Consider the following 25117-nt stretch of genomic DNA (forward strand, 5'->3'; position numbering starts at 1 on the left):
CTTGGCTATTGTAAATAGTGCTGCGATAAACATAGGGGTGCATCTGTCTTTCTCAAACTTGATTGCTGCGTTCTTAGGGTAAATTCCTAGGAGTGGAATTCCTGGGTCAAATGGTAGGTCTGTTTTGAGCATTTTGATGCACCTCCATACTGCTTTCCACAATGGTTGAACTAATTTACATTCCCACCAGCAGTGTAGGAGGGTTCCCCTTTCTCCACAGCCTCGCCAACATTTGTTGTTGTTTGTCTTTTGGATGGCAGCTATCCTTACTGGTGTGAGGTGATACCTCATTGTAGTTTTAATTTGCATTTCTCTGATAATTAGCGATGTGGAGCATCTTTTCATGTGTCTCTTGGCCATCTGCATTTCTTTTTTGGAGAACTGTCTCTTCAGTTCCTCTGCCCATTTTTTAATTGGGTTATTTGTTTTTTGTTTGTTGAGGCGTGTGAGCTCTTTATATATTCTGGACGTCAAGCCTTTATCGGATCTGTCATTTTCAAATATATTCTCCCATACTGTAGGGTTCCTTTTTGTTCTATTGATGGTGTCTTTCGCTGTACAGAAGCTTTTCAGCTTAATGTAGTCCCACTTGCTCATTTTTGCTGTTGTTTTCCTTGCCCGGGGAGATATGTTCAAGAAGAGATCACTCATGTTTATGTCTAAGAGGTTTTTGCCTATGTTTTTTTCCAAGAGTTTAATGGTTTCATGCCTTACATTCAGGTCTTTGATCCATTTTGAGTTTACCTTTGTATATGGGGTTAGACAATGGTCCAGTTTCATTCTCCTACATGTAGCTGTCCAGTTTTGCCAGCACCATCTGTTGAAGAGACTGTCATTTTGCCATTGTATGTCCATGGCTCCTTTATCAAATATTAATTGACCATATATGTTTGGGTTAATTTCTGGGGTCTCTAATCTGTTCCACTGGTCTGTGGCTCTGTTCTTGTGCCAGTACCAAATTGTCTTGATTACTATGGCTTTGTAGTAGAGCTTGAAGTTGGGGAGTGAGATCCCCCCTACTTTATTCTTCTTTTTCAGGATTGCTTTGGCTATTCGGGGTCTTTGGTGTTTCCATATGAATTTTTGAATTATTTGTTCCAATTCATTGAAGAATGTTGCTGGTAATTTGAGAGGGATTGCATCAAATCTGTATATTGCTTTGGGCAGGATGGCCATTTTGACGATATTAATTCTTCCTAGCCATGAGCATGGGATGAGTTTCCATTTATTAGTGTCCCCTTTAATTTCTCTTAAGAGTGACTTGTAGTTTTCAGAGTATAAGTCTTTCACTTCTTTGTTTAGGTTTATTCCTAGGTATTTTATTCTTTTTGATGCAATGGTGAATGGAATTGTTTTCCTGATTTCTCTTTCTATTGATTCGTTGTTAGTGTATAGGAAAGCTACAGATTTCTGTGTGTTAATTTTGTATCCTGCAACTTTGCTGTATTCCGATATCAGTTCTAGTAGTTTTGGAGTGGAGTCTTTAGGGTTTTTTATGTGCAGTATCATATCATCTGCAAATAGTGACAGTTTAACTTCTTCTTTACCAATCTGGATTCCTTGTATTTCTTTGTTTTGTCTGATTGCCGTGGCTAGGACCTCCAGTACTATGTTAAATAACAGTGGGGAGAGTGGGCATCCCTGTCTGGTTCCCGATCTCAGTGGAAATGCTTTCAGCTTCTCGCTGTTCAGTATAATGCTGGCTGTGGGTTTATCATATATGGCCTTTATTATGTTGAGGTACTTGCCTTCTATTCCCATTTTGCTGAGAGTTTTTATCATGAATGGATGTTGAATTTTGTCAAATGCTTTTTCAGCATCTATGGAGATGATCATGTGGTTTTTGTCTTTCTTTTTGTTGATGTGGTGGATGATGTTGACGGATTTTCAAATGTTGTACCATCCTTGCATCCCTGGGATGAACCCCACTTGGTCATGGTGTATGATCCTTTTGATATACTGTTGAATTCTGTTTGCTAGTATTTTATTGAGTATTTTTGCATCTACATTCATCAGGGATATTGGTCTGTAGTTTTCTTTTTTGGTGGGGTCTTTGCCTGGTTTTGGTATTAGGGTGATGTTGGCCTCATAGAATGAGTTTGGGAGTATTCCCTCTTCTTCTATTTTGTGGAACACTTTAAGGAGAATGGGTATTATGTCTTCTCTGTGTGTCTGAAAAAATTCCGAGGTAAATCCGTCCGGCCCCGGGGTTTTATTCTTGGGTAGTTTTTTGATTACTGTTTCAATTTCTTTGCTCGTAATTGGTTTGTTTAACTTTTGTGTTTCTTCCTTGGTCAGTCTTGGGAGGTTGTATTTTTCTAAGAAGTTGTCCATTTCTTCTAGGTTTTCCAGCTTGTTGGCATATAGGTTTTCATAGTAGTCTTTAATAATTCTTTGTATTTCTGTGGAGTCTGTCGTGATTTTTCCATTCTCATTTCTGATTATGTTGATTTGTGTTGACTCTCTTTTTCTCTTAATAAGTTGGGCTAGAGGCTTATCTATTTTGTTTATTTTCTCAAAGAACCAGCTCTTGGTTTCATTGATTTTTGCTATTGTTTTATTCTTCTCAATTTTGTTTATTTCTTCTCTGATCTTTATTATGTCCCTCCTTCTGCTGACTTTAGGCCTCCTTTGTTCTTCTTTTTCCAGTTTTAATAATTGTGATGTTAGACTATTCATTTGGGATTGTTCTTCCTTCTTCAAGTGTGCCTGGATTGCTATATACTTTCCTCTTAAGACTGCTTTCGCTGCATCCCACAGAGGTTGGGGCTTAGTGTTGTTTTTGTCATTTGTTTCTATATATTCCTTGATCTCTATTTTGATTTGTTCATTGATCCATTGATTATTTAGTAGCATGTTGTTAAGCCTCTATGTGTTTGTGAGCCTTTTTGTTTTCTTTGTAGAATTTATTTCTACTTTCATACCTTTGTGGTCTGAAAAATTGGTTGGTAGAATTTCAATATTTTGGAATTTACTGAGGCTCTTTTTGTGAGCTAGTATGTGGTCTATTCTGGAGAATGTTCCATGTGCACTTGAGAAGAATGTATATCCTGTTGCTTTTGGATGTAGAGTTCTATAGATGTCTATTAGGTCCATCTGTTCTAGTGTGTTGTTCAGTGCCTGTGTGTCTTTACTTATTTTCTGCCCGGTGGATCTATCCTTTGGGGTGAGTGGTGTGTTGAAGTCTCCTACAATGAATGCATTGCAGTCTATTTCCCTCTTTAATTCTGTTAGTATTTGCTTCACATATGCTGGTGCTCCTGTATTGGGTGCATATATATTTAGAATGGTTATATCCTCTTGTTGGACTGAGCCCTTTATCATTATGTAGTGGCCTTCTTTATCTCTTGTTCCTTTCTTTGTTTTGAAGTCTATTTTGTTTGATATTAGTACTTCAACCCCTGCTTTCTTCTCACTGTTGTTTGCCTGAAATATGTTTTTCCATCCCTTGACTTTTAGTCTATGCTTATCTTTGGGTTTAAGGTGAGTTTCTTGTAAGCAGCATATAGATGGGTCTTGCTTTTTTATGCATTCTATTACTCTGTGTCTTTTGATTGGTGCATTAAGTCCATTTACATTTAGGGTGACTATTGAGAGATATGTACTTATTGCCATTGCCGGCTTTAGATTCGTGGTTACCGAAGGTTCAAGGTTAGCTTCTTTAGTATCTTACTGCCTAACTTAGCTCGCTTATTGAGCTGTTATATACACTGTCTGGAGATTCTTTTCTTCTCTCCCTTCTTATTCCTCCTCCTCCATTCTTCATATGTTGTGTGTTTTGTTCTGTGCTCTTTTTAGGGGTGCTCCCATCTAGAGCAGTCCCTGTAGGATGCCCTGTAGAGGTGGTTTGTGGGAAGAAATTCCCTCAGTTTTTGCTTGTCTGGGAATTGTTTGATCCCACCATCATATTTAAATGATAGTCGTGCTGGATACAGTATCCTTGGTTCAAGGCCCTTCTGTTTCATTGCATTAAGTATATCATGCCATTCTCTTCTGGCCTGTAGGGTTTCTGTTGAGAAGTCTGATGTTAGCCTGATTGGTTTTCCTTTATAGGTGAACTTTTTCTCTCTAGCTGCCTTTAAAACTCTTTCCTTGTCCTTGATCCTCGCCATTTTAATTACTATGTGTCTTGGTGGTGTCCTCCTTGGATCCTTTCTGTTGGAGGTTCTGTGTAATTCCATGGTCTGTTCGATTATTTCCTCCCCCAGTTTGGGGAAGTTTTCAGCAATTATTTCTTCAAAGACACTTTCTATCCCTTTTCCTCTTTCTTCCTCTTCTGGTATCCCTATAATACGAATGTTTTTCCTTTTGTATTGGTCACATATTTCTCTTAGTGTTGTTTCATTCCTGGAGATCCTTTTATCTCTCTCTATGTCAGCTTCTATACGTTCCTGTTCTCTGGCTTCTATTCCTTCAATGGCCTCTTGCATCTTATCCATTCTGCTTATAAATCCTTCCAGGGATTGTTTCACTTCTGTGATCTCTTTCCTGACATCTGTGATCTCCTTCCGGACTTCATCCCACTGCTCTTGCATTTTTCTCTGCATCTCATGCCACTGCTCTTGCATTTTTCTCTGCATCTCATCCCATTGCTCTTGCATTTTTCTCTGCATCTCTGTCAGCATGTTCATGATTTTTATTTTGAATTCTTTTTCAGGAGGACTAGTTAGGTCTGTCTCCTTCTCAGGTGTTGTCTCTGTGATCTTTGTCTGCCTGTAGTTTTGCCTTTTCATGGTGGTAGAGATAGTTTGCAGAGCTGGTACAAGTGACCGCTGGAAGAGCTTCCCTTCTTGTTGGTTTGTAGCCTTTTCCTGGGAGAATAGCGACCTCTAGTTGCTTGTGCTGGGCAGCTGTGCGCAGACAGGACTTCTGCTTCCTGCCCAGTTGCTTTGGAGTTTATCTCCGCTGTTGCTGTGGGCTTGGCCTGGCTGGGGCTGTTCCTCCAAATGGTGGAGCCCCGTTGGACGGGGAGTGGCCAGGAGGCTATTTATCTCCGTAAGGGGCCTCTGTGCTCCCTGCGGCCCAGGGGGTTAGAGTGCCCAGAGATCCCCAGATTCCCTGCCTCTGGTCTAAGTGACCTGTCCTGCCCCTTTAAGACTTCCAAAAAGCACTCTCCAAACCAAAACAACAACAGCAACAATGAGAGAGGGAACAGAAAGAAAGAAAAAAAAAAAAAGGAAAAAACAAGCGATTTTTTTTTTTTTTTGTCCTCAGGTGATGGTCCCAGGCACCCGCTCACTGGTCCTGCTGCCCTGTCTCCCTAGCACCAGGGTCCCTGTCCTTTCAAGGCTTCCAAAAAGCACCCACCCACCAGTCCCGCAGGGAAGGAATGCTCGATATTCTTTGTCCTCAGGCACTGGTCCCACGCACCCGCTCACCAGTCCCGCCGCCCTGCCTCCCTAGCATCGGGGTCCCTGTCCCTTTAAGGCTTCCAAAAAGCACTCGCCAAAAAGAGAGAAAAAAAGGGGAAAAACGCGCGATTTCTTCCGTCCTCAGGTGCCGGTCTCAGGCACCCACCCACCGGTCCCACAGGGAAAAACGCGGGATATTCTTTGTCCTCAGGTGCCGGTCCCAGGCACCCGCTCACTAGTCCCGCCGCCCTGCCTCCCTAGCACCGGGGTCCCTGTCCCTTTTAGGCTTCCAAAAAGTACTCGCAGTAAAGAGGAAAAAAAAAAAAGGGGAAAAACGCGCGATTTCCTCTGTCCTCAAGTGCCGGTCTCAGGCACCCGCCCACCGTTCCCGCAGGGAAAAACGTGGGATATTCTTTGTCCTCAGGCGCCGGTCCCAGGCACTCGCTCACCAGTCCCGCCACCCTGCCTCCCTAGCACTGGGGTCCCTTTCCCTTTAAGGCTTCCAAAAAGTGCTCGCCAAAAATAGAAAAAAAAAGGGGAAAAATGCGCGATTTCCTCCATCCTCAGGCACCGGTCTCAGGCACCTGTCCGCCGTTCCCGCAGGGAGAAACGCGGGATATTCTTTGTCCTCAGGCGCCGTTCCCAGGCACCTGCTCACCGGTCCCGCCACCCTGCCTCCCTAGCAACGGGGGCCCGTCCCTTTAAGGCTTCCAAAAAGCGTTCGCCAAAGAAAAAAATCACTCCGGTTTCTTTCCACCCGCCGGGAGCCGGGGGGAGGGGCGCTCGGGTCCCGCCGGGCTGGGGCTTGTATCTTACCCCTTTCGCAAGGCGCTGGGTTCTTGCAGGTGTGGATGTGGTCTGGATGTTGTCCTGTGTCCTGTGGTCTCTATTTTAGGAAGATTTTTCTTTGTTATATTTTCATAGCTCTATGTGTTTTTGGGAGGAGATTTCCACTGCTCTACTCACGCCGCCATCTTGGCTCCGCCCCTTATTTTCATTTTTGTTGCCTATACTTTTGATGTCTTATCTAAGAAATTGTTGCATCAAGGATCTTTGCCCCTGTATTTCCCTCTAGGAATTTTATGGTTTCAGGTTTACATTTAAGTCTTTGATCCATTTCAGGTTAATTGTTATGAGTGGTATAAAATAGGGATCCAATTTCATTCTTTTGCATGTGGATGTTCAGTTTTCCCAGCACCATTGTTGAAGAGGCTCTCCTTTCCCTGTTTTGTATTCTTGGTGCTCTTGTCAAAAATTAGTAGAGCATGTATATGTGGGTTTATGTCTGAGCTGTCTATTTCATTCCACCGGTCTGTGTGACTGTTTTTATGCTAGTACCATACTCTTTTGATGACTATAGCTTTGTAATATAGCTTGAAATCAAGAAGTGGTTGCCTCCAACTTTGTTCTTCTTTCTTGGAATTGCTTTGCTTATTGTGGTCTTTTGTGGTTCTGTACAAATTTCAGGATGATCTTTTCTATTTCTGTGAAAAATGCCATTAGAATTTTGGAAGGGATTGCTTTGAATGTAGATCACTTTGGGTAGGATGGGCATTTTCACAGTATTAATAATCCCAACCCATGAACATGGAATGTCTTTCCATTTGTATTTTCTTCAGTCCCTTCCATCAGTGCCTTATGGTTTTTAGTGTACAGGACTTTAACTTCCATAGTTAAATTTATTCCTGAATATTTTACTGTGTTCAATGCTGTTATAAATGGGATTGCTTTCTTAATTTGTCTTTCATATTGTTGTTAGTATATAGAAATACAACTGATTTCTGTATGTTGGCTTAATATTCTGCATATTTACTGAACTTATTTATTCTAACAGATTTTTGGTAGAGTCTTTATGGTTTTCTATGTATTAAAGTCATGCCATATGTGAACCAAGATAATTTTACATCTTCCTTTCTGGTGTAAATACTTTTTTATTTTTTTTTTCTTGCTTAATTCCTATGGCTAGGACTTCCAGTACTCTGTTGAATGGAAATAGCAAGAGTGGAAATCCTTGTCTTGTTCCTGATCTTAGAGGAAAGGCTATTAACTTTTCACCATTGAGTATGATGTAGCTGTGAGCTTGTTATATATAGCTTTTATTGTGCTGAGGAACATTTCTTCTATGCCTAATTTGTTAAAAGAGTTTTTACCATGGAACGATGCTGAATTTTGTCAAGTGCCTTTTCTGCATCTGTTGAAATGATCATTTGATTATTATCCTTCATTCTGTTAATGTGTATCAGAATTACTGATTTGCATATGTTCAACCTGGGGAGGGGCTCAAGGTAGTGGCCTTGATGGTTCATAGCCATGACCTGGGGCCTGGGGGTGGGTCTCAGGGCAGAAGAGGCTGCCTCAGTAAGGGTGGGACAAATCTGTGATCTGAGACTTAGGGCAGAGCTCAGAGCAGTGTCAGCTCCCATCGTGTCTATGGTGAGGCACTTGGAGGGCCTGATCAGAGAACAGGCACAGGAGCACCTGGGATCCCTGAGGGCAGGTTTTACTGCAGTGACAGTGCCAGCTCTAGGGAGAGGATGCAGTGGTGGGGATGCCAGGCAGCTCTGCCAGCTGGGATCAGTACTGGTGTCAACTGTGGGAGACCTCCGGGGCACAGCTGGGGAGGCTTCATGCCCTTTTCCCCACAGGATGAAGTTCCTCTGGGGGGACCCACCTGACACCAAGCTGCTCTTGACTTGAGGATGGGGCTGTGCAGGTGAAATGCTTCCTGTACCTGTCTGTGGGCCATCCTTAGGTTTTGAGCTCTGCAGGGTTTTTGATGCTTCTTCACTGTAGTGTAGAGGTTTTCCTGAGCTTTTTTCATTGGCTTGTAGTTGGTTTGTTGTTTTCATGGCGAGATGAGCAGGGGGAGCTCCTAGCCTTCCATTTTGCTAATATCACCTTCATGTCACATGCAGAATTTTAAGAACTACTGAGGCTGGGGTCCCACCCCCGAGCATCTGGGGTTTGGGATGTGCCAAGTTAGTGGGGATCCTGAAGCCCCCAAGTGACTCTGAAGTATGCCGAAGTTCCCTTTCTGAGCCTCTGGGCTTTTACAAACAGACGGCTTTAGCTTCTCCCAGTTGGCACGTTCTGGTTTTCAAAGACCAACAATTACAATAGTTTTTGGAGGCAGGATAGAGAGTGCCAACTGCTATACTACTACACAAGTTTATGCTGCTGAAATAATCTTAAATAGCACCAATCCATGTTCAATAATCCAAAACTCAAGTGCTTTAACATATTGGTTCAGTTAAATATGTACAGTTAAATATGAATGGCCGACCACAGTAGGTATTCAGTCATTTTAGTTTTCATGTATCTCCTTTAAAAACAAGCCACACCTGTAAGTGTTCCAGATGTTTCGGGTGATGCCTGAAAAATTCGACGTGCAGCTCTGAATCTTTATGGGCGTTTGCAATGAGCTTGAGACATTTCCACCTTCTTCCAGTAGATGGCATGAGAGGATCGCGGAGCCGAGGATGCTGATTCAGGTCATTGCCGGGCCTCAAAACCAGGCACCAATAGTGTCGTTTTTTCCCCCACATGTTAGTAGGATCCAGACAAGGCAAAAATAACTCTGTGCGTTGATGCTAGGATCATATGCAGATGTTCCTATTCCCTTGTGGGCTGTTGGATCTCCTTGGGTGAGAAACACAGAGAGAGAAACGTTAGTTCAAGGGAATGGCTGCCAGGAAAGGGGCCTGGCGAGGTGTGGTGGCCTGAGGTGGGGGTGAGAGGAGGGGGCAGGGGATAAGATGCAGGAACTGTCCCATCTCTGCCTACAGACAGGCCAAAAATAAACGCTGATATTTAACCACCACCTCTGAGAAGGAAAGAATTGCTCATACCAGGTAGGACGTTTTAATTTCTGTCAACACTGATAGCTGGCAGACCAGGTCCTGACCCGGAGGGTTGCTTCTAGGTTTAGATGGACCACCCACACAGAGAGGAGTCCCTCCTGTGACTCCTCTTCTGCCAGGCGTTTTCTAGAGTTAGGAAGCGGTGCATTTTCTGGAGAGCTGGAAAGGAGCAGTTTCTTCTCTCTGGTGGGAGGGATGGCCCGTCCTTGTTAGGGGTGTTCCCTTTGATCTGAGGACAGAAGTTCAAGGTAGAGTGAGACACTGCTGGAGTATCACTGGACTTCTCCGGCCACAGGGACTAGCAGACTGCAGATCCCACGTGGCTTGTGGTGGAAGTGACCGAGCTCAACATGACACTGACTACGCGGGCAGCCGCATTTGAAATGATTTCCCTGGTCTGCTGAACTTTCTTGGCACCTCCGTTATCCATCCTTAGATCAAGACTAGTTCACCTTGCAGATCGGGGAAGAACCTGCCACAGCTTTTCCCTTCAGATTCCCGGCTCCTTCAGCTCTTGCTGTTTACACACTTTCTGGCTTTTCCTTGAATGGATATTGTTTTCTCTTCGGCATTTCAGCTAGAGTGTGCTAGCAGACCTGGGTGAGGCTCTTGCTACACTATTGAATTTTTTTCCCCCTCAACTGGAAGAGTAGAGAAAACTACGAATGGCTGTTTATCTGATTGGAGTTACCAGGGGTGACTGCTTATTTGGGAAACAGATCTTCCTTAGAGTATTCAGGTTGGGACAATGAGCTAATTTTGATTGTTGTGTTTCAATATTCAGGGCAGGTGGGCACTGTATAGCCTAGATTGGGAGACATGGACACAACTATCAGGAGAAATTGTGTGAAAGAGGAAATATTCTGACTTTTTATTTAGAAGGTAGTGTCTCTGATACCAGTAGAAGCAAAATACTGGCTGTGGGCAACTGCTAGAATCCATTTTCTTTCTTTTATAGTTTACTAGTGGCAGGAGTCTATGGGGGAGGCCAATGCCACCAAAAAATGTCCTTCAGGAAGCTAAATAAGCACTGCCAGCATCTTTTACTGGGGTCATGTGCCTTAGAGTCTGGTTCTTACAGGGCAGCATGCAGACTAACCGCATCAGCAGCGCCAGGGGGCTTGTTGGGGATGCAGAACCTCAGGCCCTACCGTGGACCTCCCAAGTCAGAATCTGTATTGTAACAAGGTGTGTATACACCTGACAGCTAGGAAAGCTGTGCCTCAGAAGTGTAGCTGGCTTCAGGGATGAAGCATTTGGTGGAGTATTACTGGTCTCCTGGGCCCAGCAGTCTGACCATCAGCAATCCTCTCAGCACAGCTGGGGGATGGCCACCCCTGACAGGAGGCGCCGTTAGAGCGAGCCCATTGAGGGAGAGGAAGGCTGAACTCTGGACTCTGCCAAGAGGATCCATGAGGCCAGATGACCAGAGTGATTATCATGGTTTTTGCCCCTTTTGGGCATGGCTATTCCCAAACACCTCTGAAGTGCCAGACGGGGTGGCCCAGCAGAAGCCACCAGCCGCCCTCCCACACCACGTTCTGGGGGGCTGTTGGCAGTGGGCTGTGGAACAGCCTCCCTAACACACATCTCCAAGGTTTACATTCACAGAAAAAATCGATCCCAGTGCGGTAGTGTGGTTGTGAAATCACAAGTTTCTACAGATGCGTAGGACTCATGGGCCTGGACTGGAAGAATTCCGGACTTTCAGACTGCACCGTGGCATTTCCTTGGCTTCTTCCAGGGCCTGCATCACTGCTGGGGGCCAGCAAGGTGCCACGCGGGTGCCATCCATGAATCCATTTCATCCTTGCCATGCATGATTCTCCACCTGATAGATGAGGGAAGCCTAACTCAGTGGGTGGGGAGTAAATCCCTTCCTTGCCTCAAAACACAGACAGAGCTGAACACAGGCCTGGTCTGCGTTATGCCATGTGGGCTGTATTCTGGTCATTTCCTTGGGCTGCCTTCTGATTCCCTGCAACACTGAGGTCAGGCGTGGGGGGCGCATTTTGCTAGAGTGTTAAAGACTGAGGCAGTGGTGGTAGGGACGGACTTAGTCTTTGCTCTGTGGGCTCTGGAACAAGAAGACCTTAGAAGAAGAGGAAGCTGGGGAGAGGCAGGGTGGGGGAAGGCCAGGCAGCTGCACTCTGAGTGCTGGCTGCGCCTCTTTCTTGTGGCTTTGCTTACCCCCAGCGGGCCCTGACATGCTCCAAGCTCAAGCTCACAGATCAGAGACAGGCTGAGCTGCTGGCAGCCTCAGGCCCTCTGGCCAGACTGATTTCACAGCATTGTTCTCACCCATTAGCTCATATTTGTGCAGAATGATGGGGAACAGCGCCTGGTATCCCTTCCTTTGTTTATATACATTTTTTCCTTTGTGAGAGGGGGAAAAAAGAGCTGACTCCCTTTTAAGGGATGTGAAAACTGAGTTTTGTCTTCCTTTCCTATTACTGTCAAACAAAAATCACCTTAGAACTCAAGATCACATGGGGTCCATCACTGGCAGGAAGTGGGGCCTTACCTTGTGAATGTATAACTTACAGTAAGTTCTCAGCAGACCAAAAAAAATGCCTTTTATCATGTTCTGGTTTTTTTTTCCTCCCACTGTTTTATTTCACTTACAGAATCACTCAGGCCCAAATGGTATTTGTCAGGAGTAGTTGGCAAATGCTGGAGGCTGTGTTCAAGGCCGCTTCAATGGAAAATCTCAAAGCAGTTGTCCATGTTGAAAGAAAATATTACATTTGATCTTTTTTTATGATTTCTGCAGACATGATGCATGTCTGCATTCTTTAGCCTTATAACCCCTTTATATTTGAGGGGGAAAACATCCCTGCAGGAAGTAGCACTTCACAGTTAATTTACAGTATGCCCTAGAAGGAACCGCAACACGTGAGAAGTCATTTTAAACACCTCCATGATTTATTTTTATTAGCTGTCTAATAAGTCTACACTGGCTTGCAGGTTGTGATACACTGAATTATGACTACCAGCTTTGCATTTCATGTCAGTTTCTGCTAGGATGCTTATTCCTCTGGATGAAAATATGCCTAAGGATAGTGGTAGCCATGCACAGGTGGTATGATGACCTCTCACTTCACTTTGAATCGAGTCCTTTAACCAACCAAGGTCCAGAGAGCTGAAGGACGTGACTGAGAGCCGAGCAGGGGGCTGTTAGTCTACACACGGTGTCAGATGGCCCTCTCTGTAGTTTCTCTTCTTCAGCACATGTTCGTGTAAATGACATAGTTTGGAGGTTTTTTAAGGCCTCACAACCCCACATAAATAGACCTTCCTTCATGTTCTGAGTGTGTATGCATGCATGCCTGCACGGAAATGCCTCAGCCCCATGACTGAGGGTTACAGGGCTCCTGGGAAGTGTCAGTACCTGGCATCTACTACACTGGGGTCATAATTCTGAGGAAATTACACACCAAGAGTCACTTCAGTACCATAGAAAACTCCAGATCAAGGGTCAGCAAACTACAGCCAGTCCTATTCTTGTAAATTAAGTATTTTTTCTAAGCACAAACTTTAAAAAACTGCAGTAAAATATGCATAATGTAATATTTGCCATTTTAACCATTTTTAAGTGCGCACTTTAGTGGCATTGAGTTCAGTACCGTGTAGCCATTCGCACTCTTTTTCAAAAACTTCATCACCCCAAACAAACGCTCTGTACCATTAAGCAGTAAGCCCCCATTCCTTTTCCCCCAGCACCTGGTAGCTGCTAATCTGCTGTCTGTCCCTATAATTTGCCTACTCTAGATATTTCATATAAGTGGAATTGTATACTGTTGGTCCTTTTGTGTCTGGTTTATTCACTTAGCATAATGATTTTGAGGTTCATCCCTGTTGTAACTTGTGTCATTTCATTGCTCTCTCACTCCTTTATTGAGGTGTAATTAAGAATTAAACAGTGTATATATTTAAGGTGTACAACTGATGATTTGATATACTCACACATTATGAAGCTATCACCACAATCAAGCTAATTAATATATTCACATCTCGTGTAGTTACTCTCTTTTTCTTTGTTGTGGTAAGAACATTTAAGATCTCCCTCCTTAGCAAATTTCAAGTATACAGTACAATATTGTTAACTATGATCACAGTTTTTTGTACATCAGAATTCTAGAACTTACTCATTTTGAGTCACTGCTTTTTTAAAAAAATTGTGGTAAAAAGGCATAACATAAAATTTGCCATCTTAACCATTTTTAAGTGCTCGGCACAGCGGTATAAACTCTGTTCACATTGTTGGCCATCAGATCTCTAGAACGTTTTCCTCTTGAAAAACTGAAAACTGTGTACCCATTGAACACCTCCCCACTTCCTTCCCCCTCTGTCCTTGAGAACCACACCATTCGACTTTTTGTTTCTGAATTTGACTCCTTGAGATACCTCATATGGGTGCAGTCATGTAGTATTTGTCCTTTTTGGCTGGCTGATTTCACTTAGTCTTTAAGATTTATCCATGTTGGAGGACATGGCAAGATTTACTTTTAAATGGCTGAATAATATTTTACTGCGTATATATGTCATATTTTGTTTATTCATCAGTTGACGGATGCTTGGCATGTTTCCAGCTTTTAGCTAATGTGAATAGTGCTGTAATGAACATGGATATACAAATATCTACCTAAGACTCCGCTTTCAATTCCTTCGCGTATATACCCAGGAGTGTGTAAATAAGGTTTTGTTGTAACACAGGGCTCGTCTGTTTACCAGTTGTCTGCGACTGCTTTCACCTTACAGCATTAGAACTGAGTAGTTGTGACAAAGACCACAAAACTGAAATAATTACTATCTGGCCCTTTTCAGAAAAGTTGGCTGACTCCTGCTGTAGATCTAATAAAATATGTACATTCTTTGAGCATTCTATTGGAAGGTTCCTTCTCTTGGTCACTGGTTTTGAACCAGGCCTAGTTATGTAGCTGATATTTGGTATGCACCAAGTGATCACGCCAGTAAGGCCCTGCTACATCTGCTGTCCTTCTAGGAGCTGGACTGGCAATAATGAGATCCTGCTCTTTTGATCTCTTAAAACATAGAACAAGAATAATCTGTACTGTTGCAACATTTTTTTTCCCTGTCCCAACACATGTTTTAGTTTTCTAAGTTTGCCATGACAGATTGCCATAAACTGGTCAGCTTAAAACAGTAGAATTTTATTCTCTTACTGTCTCAGAGGATAGAAATCTGAAATCAGGTGTCAGCAGAGTTGGTTCCTTCAGGAGGCTCTAAAGGAGCCTCTTTCCTAGCTTATGGTGGTTGCTGGCAATCCTTAGGGTTCCTTGGCTTGTATCTGTATCACCTCAAAGTCCATGGTCACATCATCTTATCCCTGTGTGTCTCTATCTGTTTCTCTTTTTCTCTTGTAAGTACTTATCTTTGGATTAAGGGTATACCTGGTTAATCATCTTGAGATCCTTAATTACATCTGTAAAAACCCCATTTCCAAATACGGTCACATTCACAGGTACTGAGGTTTAGGATTTGGGCATTTGTTTTGACAGGGGCGGGGGACACTAGTATAGGGGAGGAAAACACTTTTCCTTCATCCTCTTATATTCAGTGGCTGAGGCTTGCAAATTAAACTGACAAAAGACAGATCAAAGGAGAAAAGATTTAATTTGCATGCACATAATGCCCACACAAAAAAATAAATAATAAACCAAAGAAATATTTAGGCTTGAGAACTTATATACCATTTTAAAAGCTGTGATAAATTGTAGAGAAGTAACTAGACAAAGAAAAAGAGGTTTGGGTTTCTGGGGGGAGGATACATTTTCTTTTTTTTTTTTTTTGAGAGGGCATCTCTCATATTTATTGATCAAATGGTTGTTAACAACAATAAAATTCAGTATAGGGGGGTCAACGCTCAATGTACAATCATTAATCCATCTCAAGCCTAATTCTCGTCAGTCTCCAATCTTCTGAAGCATAACGAACAAGTTCTTACATGGTGAACGAATTCTTACATAGTGAATAAATTCTTACATGGTGAACAGTACAAGGGCAGTCATCACAGAAATTTTCGGTTTTGATCATGCAATATGACCTATAAACAATCAGGTCAAATATGAATATTCGTTTGATTTTTGTACTTGATTTATATGTTGATCCCACATTTCTCCTATTATTATTATTATTTTTATTTTTAATAAAATGCTGAAGTGGTAGGTAGATGCAAGATAAAGGTAGAAAACATAGTTTAGTGCTGTAAGAAGGCAAATGTAGATGATCAGATGATCAGGTGTGTGCCTATGGACTAAGTATTAGTCCAGGCTAGACAAGGGCATCAAGACATCCACGGATGCAGAAGATTTCTCTCAAAGAAGGGGGGGTGAGGTTCTGAGCCTCACCTCTGTTGATCCCCAAATTCTCACCTGATGGCCCCCCTGCGACTGTGCCTGTCTTAGGTTGTTCCTCCCTTGAGGAATCTTACCCGTCTCTGGCTAACCAGTCATCTTCCGGGGCTATACAGGGAAATGTAAAGTTGGTAAGTGAGAGAGAAGCCATATTGTTTGCAAAGGTTAGCTTTTTACTTCTTTGCAGATTTATGCCCTGTGGCTTCTATGCCCAGCACTTGTCTCGAGGTATCTTTACCACCTGGAGGAATTATGATACTCGGTAAATTCGATATGAGGCACGAATTCTATTTAAGGGTTGTAATTAGGAAGGAAGAAGAAAAGCTATAGATGTAGCATATGAAGGAAACTTGGGATGATTGATTATTTCTTTGACATATCTTCTTGTATAGTACCTTAAGTATGTATAGGTTTTAAACTACTAACTAATTTGCACACATATATTAACATAATAGGAATACGGTGACATAAACAAAGCAAATCTATAATTACCATCCATCTCCAGTGAAGCCAAGAAAACCATTTAGGCACCCTAGGCATTTGTGAAAATTTATCTATGATATGATGGATATTGTCCAACTGTACTTGAACCATCAGACAAATTAAAGCAGCCCATTTCTGGGATCTGTTCACATCCCATATGTTCTTTTAACCATAGATAGTCTATAGTCATGAGATTTTGGAGTGCTACAACTTGTACCCCTCCCAACTCCTGGTTGAGTTCCAACAGTACAGATCCGGTCAAATTCGTTGTCTCACTGTATGCACATGCCAGCCTAGACATCTCCCTCCTCATTCTTATGGCAAGTCCAGGAGACGGTGGGCTGGATGCAGCCACAACCGCAGCATCGTCCGGATCCCTGTGGAGGCTTTTTGATGATCATCCCCCGGCACAAGTCCTCCAGAGAGTGCTGATGCCGGAAGCTCCTCCTCATATCGTATCTTAGTTCATTTTCTGGGTATCCAAGCTAGGCCTTGATCTCCTGCATAGAAACAAACAGACCCTTTGCCCACACTTTGACATGCCCTCTATACCACTGTGCAGAACTCATTGGAGGTCAGCACACAGTAACTGCTTTTTTTTTTTTTTTTAAATTAAGAGAAAGGAATATTATCAGAAAGGAGTACTTCCATAGCTGATCATCTGACACCCTTTAAGTGATCAACATTAAGGATATTTAAAGCATGCGTTGATCTTTGATTTACCAATAGTTTTATCCTATCAAGGAGTAATCCCCCTTTTCTTTTCTTTTTTTTTTTTTTTAATCTTTAATCTACACTTACATGAAGAATACTATGTTTACTATGCTCTCCCCTATATCAGGTCCCCCCTAACAACCACATTACGGTTACTGTCCATCAGCTTAGCAAAATGTTGTAGAGTCACTACTTGTCCTCTCTGTGTTGTGCAGCCCACCCTCCCCTTTCTCCCTCCCCCCCCATGCATGCTAATCTTAATATCCCCCTTCTTCTTCCCCCCCCCTTATCCCTCCCTGCCCACCCATCCTCCCCAGTTCCTTTCCCTTTGGTACCTGTTAGTCCATTTTTGGGTTCTGTAATTCTACTGCTGTTTTGTTCCTTCAGTTTTTCCTTTGTTCCTATACTCCTCAGATGAGTGAAATCATTTGGTATTTCTCTTTCTCCGCTTGGCTTATTTCACTGAGCATAATACTCTCCAGCTCCATCCATGTTGCTGCAAATGGTTGGATTTTTCCACTTCTTATGGCTGAGTAGTATTCCATTGTGTATATGTACCACATCTTCTTTATCCATTCATCTACCGATGGACATTTAGGTTGCTTCCAATTCTTGGCTATTGTAAATAGTGCTGCGATAAACATAGGGGTGCATCTGTCTTTCTCAAACTTGATTGCTGCGTTCTTAGGGTAAATTCCTAGGAGTGGAATTCCTGGGTCAAATGGTAGGTCTGTTTTGAGCATTTTGATGCACCTCCATACTGCTTTCCACAATGGTTGAACTAATTTACATTCCCACCAGCAGTGTAGGAGGGTTCCCCTTTCTCCACAGCCTCGCCAACATTTGTTGTTGTTTGTCTTTTGGATGGCAGCTATCCTTACTGGTGTGAGGTGATACCTCATTGTAGTTTTAATTTGCATTTCTCTGATAATTAGCGATGTGGAGCATCTTTTCATGTGTCTCTTGGCCATCTGCATTTCTTTTTTGGAGAACTGTCTCTTCAGTTCCTCTGCCCATTTTTTAATTGGGTTATTTGTTTTTTGTTTGTTGAGGCGTGTGAGCTCTTTATATATTCTGGACGTCAAGCCTTTATCGGATCTGTCATTTTCAAATATATTCTCCCATACTGTAGGGTTCCTTTTTGTTCTATTGATGGTGTCTTTCGCTGTACAGAAGCTTTTCAGCTTAATGTAGTCCCACTTGCTCATTTTTGCTGTTGTTTTCCTTGCCCGGGGAGATATGTTCAAGAAGAGATCACTCATGTTTATGTCTAAGAGGTTTTTGCCTATGTTTTTTTCCAAGAGTTTAATGGTTTCATGCCTTACATTCAGGTCTTTGATCCATTTTGAGTTTACCTTTGTATATGGGGTTAGACAATGGTCCAGTTTCATTCTCCTACATGTAGCTGTCCAGTTTTGCCAGCACCATCTGTTGAAGAGACTGTCATTTTGCCATTGTATGTCCATGGCTCCTTTATCAAATATTAATTGACCATATATGTTTGGGTTAATTTCTGGGGTCTCTAATCTGTTCCACTGGTCTGTGGCTCTGTTCTTGTGCCAGTACCAAATTGTCTTGATTACTATGGCTTTGTAGTAGAGCTTGAAGTTGGGGAGTGAGATCCCCCCTACTTTATTCTTCTTTTTCAGGATTGCTTTGGCTATTCGGGGTCTTTGGTGTTTCCATATGAATTTTTGAATTATTTGTTCCAATTCATTGAAGAATGTTGCTGGTAATTTGAGAGGGATTGCATCAAATCTATATATTGCTTTGGGCAGGATGGCCATTTTGACGATATTAATTCTTCCTAGCCATGAGCATGGGATGAGTTTCCATTTATTAGTGTCCCCTTTAATTTCTCTTAAGAGTGACTTGTAGTTTTCAGAGTATAAGTCTTTCACTTCCTTGGTTAGGTTTATTTCTAGGTATTTTATTCTTTTTGATGCAATGGTGAATGGAATTGTTTTCCTGATTTCTCTTTCTATTGATTCGTTGTTAGTGTATAGGAAAGCTACAGATTTCTGTGTGTTGATTTTGTATCCTGCAACTTTGCTGTATTCCGATATCAGTTCTAGTAGTTTTGGAGTGGAGTCTTTAGGGTTTTTTATGTACAGTATCATATCATCTGCAAATAGTGACAGTTTAACTTCTTCTTTACCAAAGTGGATTCCTTGTATTTCTTTGTTTTGTCTGATTGCCGTGGCTAGGACCTCCAGTACTATGTTAAATAACAGTGGGGAGAGTGGGCATCCCTGTCTGGTTCCCGATCTCAGTGGAAATGCTTTCAGCTTCTCGCTGTTCAGTATAATGCTGGCTGTGGGTTTATCATATATGGCCTTTATTATGTTGAGGTACTTGCCCTCTATTCCCATTTTGCTGAGAGTTTTTATCATGAATGGATGTTGAATTTTGTCAAATGCTTTTTCAGCATCTATGGAGATGATCATGTGGTTTTTGTCTTTCTTTTTGTTGATGTGGTGGATGATGTTGATGGATTTTCGAATGTTGTACCATCCTTGCATCCCTGGGATGAACCCCACTTGGTCATGGTGTATGATCCTTTTGATATACTGTTGAATTCTGTTTGCTAATATTTTATTGAGTATTTTTGCATCTACATTCATCAGGGATATTGGTCTGTAATTTTCTTTTTTGGTGGGGTCTTTTCCTGGTTTTGGTATTAGGGTGATGTTGGCCTCATAGAATGATTTTGGGAGTATTCCCTCTTCTTCTATTTTGTGGAACACTTTAAGGAGAATGGGTATTATGTCTTCTCTGTGTGTCTGATAAAATTCCGATGTAAATCCGTCCGGCCCCGGGGTTTTATTCTTGGGTAGTTTTTTGATTACTGTTTCAATTTCTTTGCTCGTAATTGGTTTGTTTAACTTTTGTGTTTCTTCCTTGGTCAGTCTTGGGAGGTTGTATTTTTCTAAGAAGTTGTCCATTTCTTCTAGGTTTTCCAGCTTGTTGGCATATAGGTTTTCATAGTAGTCTTTAATAATTCTTTGTATTTCTGTGGAGTCTGTCGTGATTTTTCCATTCTCATTTCTGATTATGTTGATTTGTGTTGACTCTCTTTTTATCTTAATAAGTTGGGCTAGAGGCTTATCTATTTTGTTTATTTTCTCAAAGAACCAGCTCTTGGTTTCGTTGATTTTTGCTATTGTTTTATTCTTCTCAATTTTGTTTATTTCTTCTCTGATCTTTATTATGTCCCTCTTTCTGCTGACTTTAGGCCTCATTTGTTCTTCTTTTTCCAGTTTTAATAATTGTGATGTTAGACTATTCATTTGGGATTGTTCTTCCTTCTTCAAGTGTGCCTGGATTGCTATATACTTTCCTCTTAAGACTGCTTTCGCTGCATCCCACAGAAGTTGGGGCTTAGTGTTGTTGTCATTTGTTTCTATATATTCCTTGATCTCTATTTTGATTTGTTCATTGATCCATTGATTATTTAGTTAGCATGTTGTTAAGCCTCCATGTGTTTGTGAGCCTTTTTGTTTTCTTTGTAGAATTTATTTCCACTTTCATACCTTTGTGGTCTGAAAAATTGGTTGGTAGAATTTCAATATTGTGGAATTTACTGAGGCTCTTTTTGTGAGCTAGTATGTGGTCTATTCTGGAGAATGTTCCATGTGCACTTGAGAAGAATGTATATCCTGTTGCTTTTGGATGTAGAGTTCTATAGATGTCTATTAGGTCCATCTGTTCTAGTGTGTTGTTCAGTGCCTGTGTGTCTTTACTTATTTTCTGCCCGGTGGATCTATCCTTTGGGGTGAGTGGTGTGTTGAAGTCTCCTACAATGAATGCATTGCAGTCTATTTCCCTCTTTAGTTCTGTTAGTATTTGCTTCACATATGCTGGTGCTCCTGTATTGGGTGCATATATATTTAGAATGGTTATATCCTCTTGTTGGACTGAGCCCTTTATCATTATGTAGTGGCCTTCTTTATCTCTTGTTACTTTCTTTGTTTTGAAGTCTATTTTGTCTGATATTAGTACTGCAACCCTGCTTTCTTCTCACTGTTGTTTGCCTGAAATATGTTTTTCCATCCCTTGACTTTTAGTCTATGCTTATCTTTGGGTTTAAGGTGAGTTTCTTGTAAGCAGCATATAGATGGGTCTTGCTTTTTTATCCATTCTATTACTCTATGTCTTTTGATTGGTGCATTAAGTCCATTTACATTTAGGGTGACTATTGAAAGATATGTACTTATTGCCATTGCCGGCTTTAGATTCGTGGTTACCAAAGGTTCAAGGTTAGCTTCTTTAGTATCTTACTGCCTAACTTAGCTCGCTTATTGAGCTGTTATATACACTGTCTGGAGATTCTTTTCTTCTCTCCCTTCTTATTCCTCCTCCTCCATTCTTCGTATGTTGTGTGTTTTGTCCTGTGCTCTTTTTAGGGGTGCTCCCATCTAGAGCAGTCCCTGTAGGATGCCCTGTAGAGGTGGTTTGTGGGAAGCAAATTCCCTCAGCTTTTGCTTGTCTGGGAATTGTTTGATCCCACCATCATATTTAAATGATAGTCGTGCTGGATACAGTATCCTTGGTTCAAGGCCCTTCTGTTTCATTGCATTAAGTATATCATGCCATTCTCTTCTGGCCTGTAGGGTTTCTGTTGAGAAGTCTGATGTTAGCCTGATTGGTTTTCCTTTATAGGTGACCTTTTTCTCTCTAGCTGCCTTTAAAACTCTTTCCTTGTCCTTGGTCCTTGCCATTTTAATTATTATGTGTCTTGATGTTGTCCTCCTTGGATCCTTTCTGTTGGGGGTTCTGTGTAATTCCATGGTCTGTTCGATTATTTCCTCCCCCAGTTTGGGGAAGTTTTCAGCAATTATTTCTTCAAAGACACTTTCTATCCCTTTTCCTCTTTCTTCCTCTTCTGGTATCCCTATAATACGAATGTTTTTCCTTTTGTATTGGTCACATATTTCTCTTAGTGTTGTTTCATTCCTGGAGATCCTTTTATCTCTCTCTATGTCAGCTTCTATACGTTCCTGTTCTCTGGCTTCTATTCCTTCAATGGCCTCTTGCATCTTATCCATTCTGCTTATAAATCCTTCCAGGGATTGTTTCACTTCTGTGATCTCTTTCCTGACATCTGTGATCTCCTTCCGGACTTCATCCCACTGCTCTTGCATTTTTCTCTGCATCTCATGCCACTGCTCTTGCATTTTTCTCTGCATCTCATCCCATTGCTCTTGCATTTTTCTCTGCATCTCTGTCAGCATGTTCATGATTTTTATTTTGAATTCTTTTTCAGGAGGACTAGTTAGGTCTGTCTCCTTCTCAGGTGTTGTCTCTGTGATCTTTGTCTGCCTGTAGTTTTGCCTTTTCATGGTGGTAGAGATAGTTTGCAGAGCTGGTACAAGTGACCGCTGGAAGAGCTTCCCTTCTTGTTGGTTTGTAGCCTTTTCCTGGGAGAATAGCGACCTCTAGTTGCTTGTGCTGGGCAGCTGTGCGCAGACAGGGCTTCTGCTTCCTGCCCAGTTGCTTTGGGGTTTATCTCCGCTGTTGCTGTGGGCTTGGCCTGGCTGGGGCTGTTCCTCCAAAATTGTGGAGCCCCGTTGGAGGGGGAGCGGCCAGGAGGCTATTTATCTCCCCCTGCTGCCCAGGGGATTAGAGTGCCCAGAGATCCCCAGATTCCCTGCCTCTGGTCTAAGTGACCTGTCCTGCCCCTTTAAGACTTCCAAAAAGCACTCTCCAAACCAAAACAACAACAGCAACAATGAGAGAGGGAACAGAAAGAAAGAAAAAAAAAAAAAAGGAAAAAACAAGCGATTTTTTTTTTTTTTTTTTTTTTACTCAGGTGCCAGTCCCAGGCACCCGCTCACTGGTCCTGCTGCCCTGTCTCCCTAGCACCAGGGTCCCTGTCCTTTCAAGGCTTCCAAAAAGCACCCACCCACCGGTCCCGCAGGGAAGGAACGCTCGATATTCTTTGTCCTCAGGCACTGGTCCCAGGCACCCGCTCACCAGTCCCGCCGCCCTGCCTCCCTAGCACCGGGGTCCCTGTCCCTTCAAGGCTTCCAAAAAGCACTCGCCAAAAAGAGAGAAAAAAAGGGGAAAAACGCACGATTTCTTCCGTCCTCAGGTGCCGGTCTCAGGCACCCACCCACCGGTCCCACAGGGAAAAACGCGGGATATTCTTTGTCCTCTGGTGCCGGTCCCAGGCACCCGCTCACCAGTCCCGCCGCCCTGCCTCCCTAGCACCGGGGTCCCTGTCCCTTTTAGGCTTCCAAAAAGCACTCGCAGAAAAGAGAAAAAAAAAGTGGAAAAACGCGCGATTTCCTCTGTCCTCAAGTGCTGGTCTCAGGCACCTGCCCACCGGTCCCGCAGGGAAAAACGTGGGATATTCTTTGTCCTCAGGCGCCGGTCCCAGGCACCCGCTCACCAGTCCCGCCACCCTGCCTCCATAGCACTGGGGTCCCCGTCCCTTCAAGGCTTCCAAAAAGCGCTCGCCAAAAAGAGAAAAAAAAAAAAAAAAGGGGAAAAACGCGCGACCTCCTCCGTTCTCAGGCACCGGTCTCAGGCACCCGCCCGCCGGTCCCGCAGGGAGAAACGCGGGATATTCTTTGTCCTCCGGCGCCGTTCCCAGGCACCTGCTCACCGGTCCCACCACCCTGCCTCCCCAGCAACGGGGGCCCGTCCCTCTAAGGCTTCCAAAAAGCGCTCGCCAAAAAAAAAAAAAAATAAAAACCGCTCCGGTTTCTCTCCACCCGCCGGGAGCCGGGGGGAGGGGCGCTCGGGTCCCGCCGGGCCGGGGCTTGTATCTTACCCCCTTCGCAAGGCGCTGGTTCCTTGCAGGTGTGGATGTGGTCTGGATGTTGTCCTGTGTCCTGTGGTCTCTATTTTAGGAAGATTTTTCTTTGTTATATTTTCATAGCTCTATGTGTTTTTGGGAGGAGATTTCCACTGCTCTACTCACACCGCCATCCTGGCTCCGCCTCCTGAGGATACATTTTGGGAAGGTAAATATATGGGGAAATTAATGGGAGATAAGGACTATTTAGTAAGGATTGTTATGCAGATTCCAGTTGGTAATCTCTGTGGCAAGAGTCTCTGGTGATTAAGAGGTGTTCTCTTCCTGGAATGGGGTAGGGAAAGGGACACTTTTACAAATGGAAATTTATGCCCTTATTTTAGGCAAATAGGAGGGCAGAAATTTCCTCTTGCATCTACAGTTTCTCAGCTCTGATGCCGAAGCGGCATATTTTAGGATAGCATATTCTGATCCCTTTCTACACCATTCCACCCACTACAACATACAGTGAATGACATTCACATCCAAGATGTATAGATGTATATACATCTGATACAATAATATATCCCATGAGTGGACTCAGGTTTTCGGAAAAAAAATAAAGTCTTGTAGGGAAATAAGGCAAATGATGCTATAATTTTTTTTGGTGGCATTTATTCACATTTTGAGTAAAATAGCCATATAAAGATCTCAAAAACTTGCCATTTTATAGGCAAAAAGCTAATACTGCTAATGTAATCATTAAACATTATTTTGAAAATGTATTTTAAGGAATGGATTGTTTTGAAAGGAGTATTGATTTTGTTCTTCCATATTTGCAGGTAATTAAGCATGTACTACAAAAAACACATTTAAGTGAACACCAAAAATCACAATAAATAGAATTTGCAGAATTTTAAATATTATTAATATTAATAAGAAGACATTGAGTGCAGCATACTTGATTAGCACAAGTGCAGTGCATGGCTTTGCCTTCTAATAAAAGATGTGAAAGGAAGGAGCGACACACAGCAGCAATTCACCGGAGAATTCTGCTTTATTAGGGAAAGGTGCTGGGTTATATAGGAAGGGGCTTGGGGTGATTGTGGTGTTACTTCTACGGGGCTGGTGGCTGTTGGCTAGGTGCTGGGATTGGGAGTGGGGAGAGAGGTGATTGGGCTTCAGGTGGTGCCGTTGGGAACCGAGGACCTGGAAGAGAAGCCGGAAGTTCGCCATCTTATGGGTGGGGGCCCTTCATTACCCCCTTTCTCCTCTATGGGGTTGTGGACGTTGCTTTCTCTCTGACTGCTTCCTGCTGAACGGGGGCGGAGAAGGGAGTGAGGGCTTGAGGATTGGGAGGAAAGGGTTGATAGGACTCCCCACAGTAAGGACGAGTAGATGTGGACTTCTTCAGGTTGGGAATCAATGAAGGTTCCCTGTAACCATAGGTCGAGGACTTGTTGATTCCAATGGTGCCAAGAGGATACGGGTGCCAGAAGCCAGGCATCTGCGGGCATTGTTTCTAGGAACAGTTTCCAGCGGAGAGAGGGGTCCATCTCAGCGTGTGGTGAGGAGGTCACGTGAGGGTGA

At 42.9% G+C, this 25117-nt stretch overlaps 1 protein-coding gene across 1 annotated transcript in view; it reads left to right on the plus strand.

Moving 5' to 3' along the window:
- Window positions 1-23790, plus strand: part of SETD4 (SET domain containing 4) — a 55131-nt gene extending 31341 nt beyond the window's left edge. Inside the window, exon 12 of the mRNA XM_073231386.1 lies at window positions 23672-23790. The gene's annotated coding sequence lies outside the window, so the exon portion shown is untranslated. The remainder of the gene's footprint in view (window positions 1-23671) is intronic.
- The last annotated feature ends 1327 nt before the right edge of the window (window positions 23791-25117 follow it).

The sequence above is a fragment of the Manis javanica genome, chromosome 3 (assembly GCF_040802235.1).
Source record: "Manis javanica isolate MJ-LG chromosome 3, MJ_LKY, whole genome shotgun sequence".
In the NCBI taxonomy this organism is placed as follows: domain Eukaryota; kingdom Metazoa; phylum Chordata; class Mammalia; order Pholidota; family Manidae; genus Manis; species Manis javanica.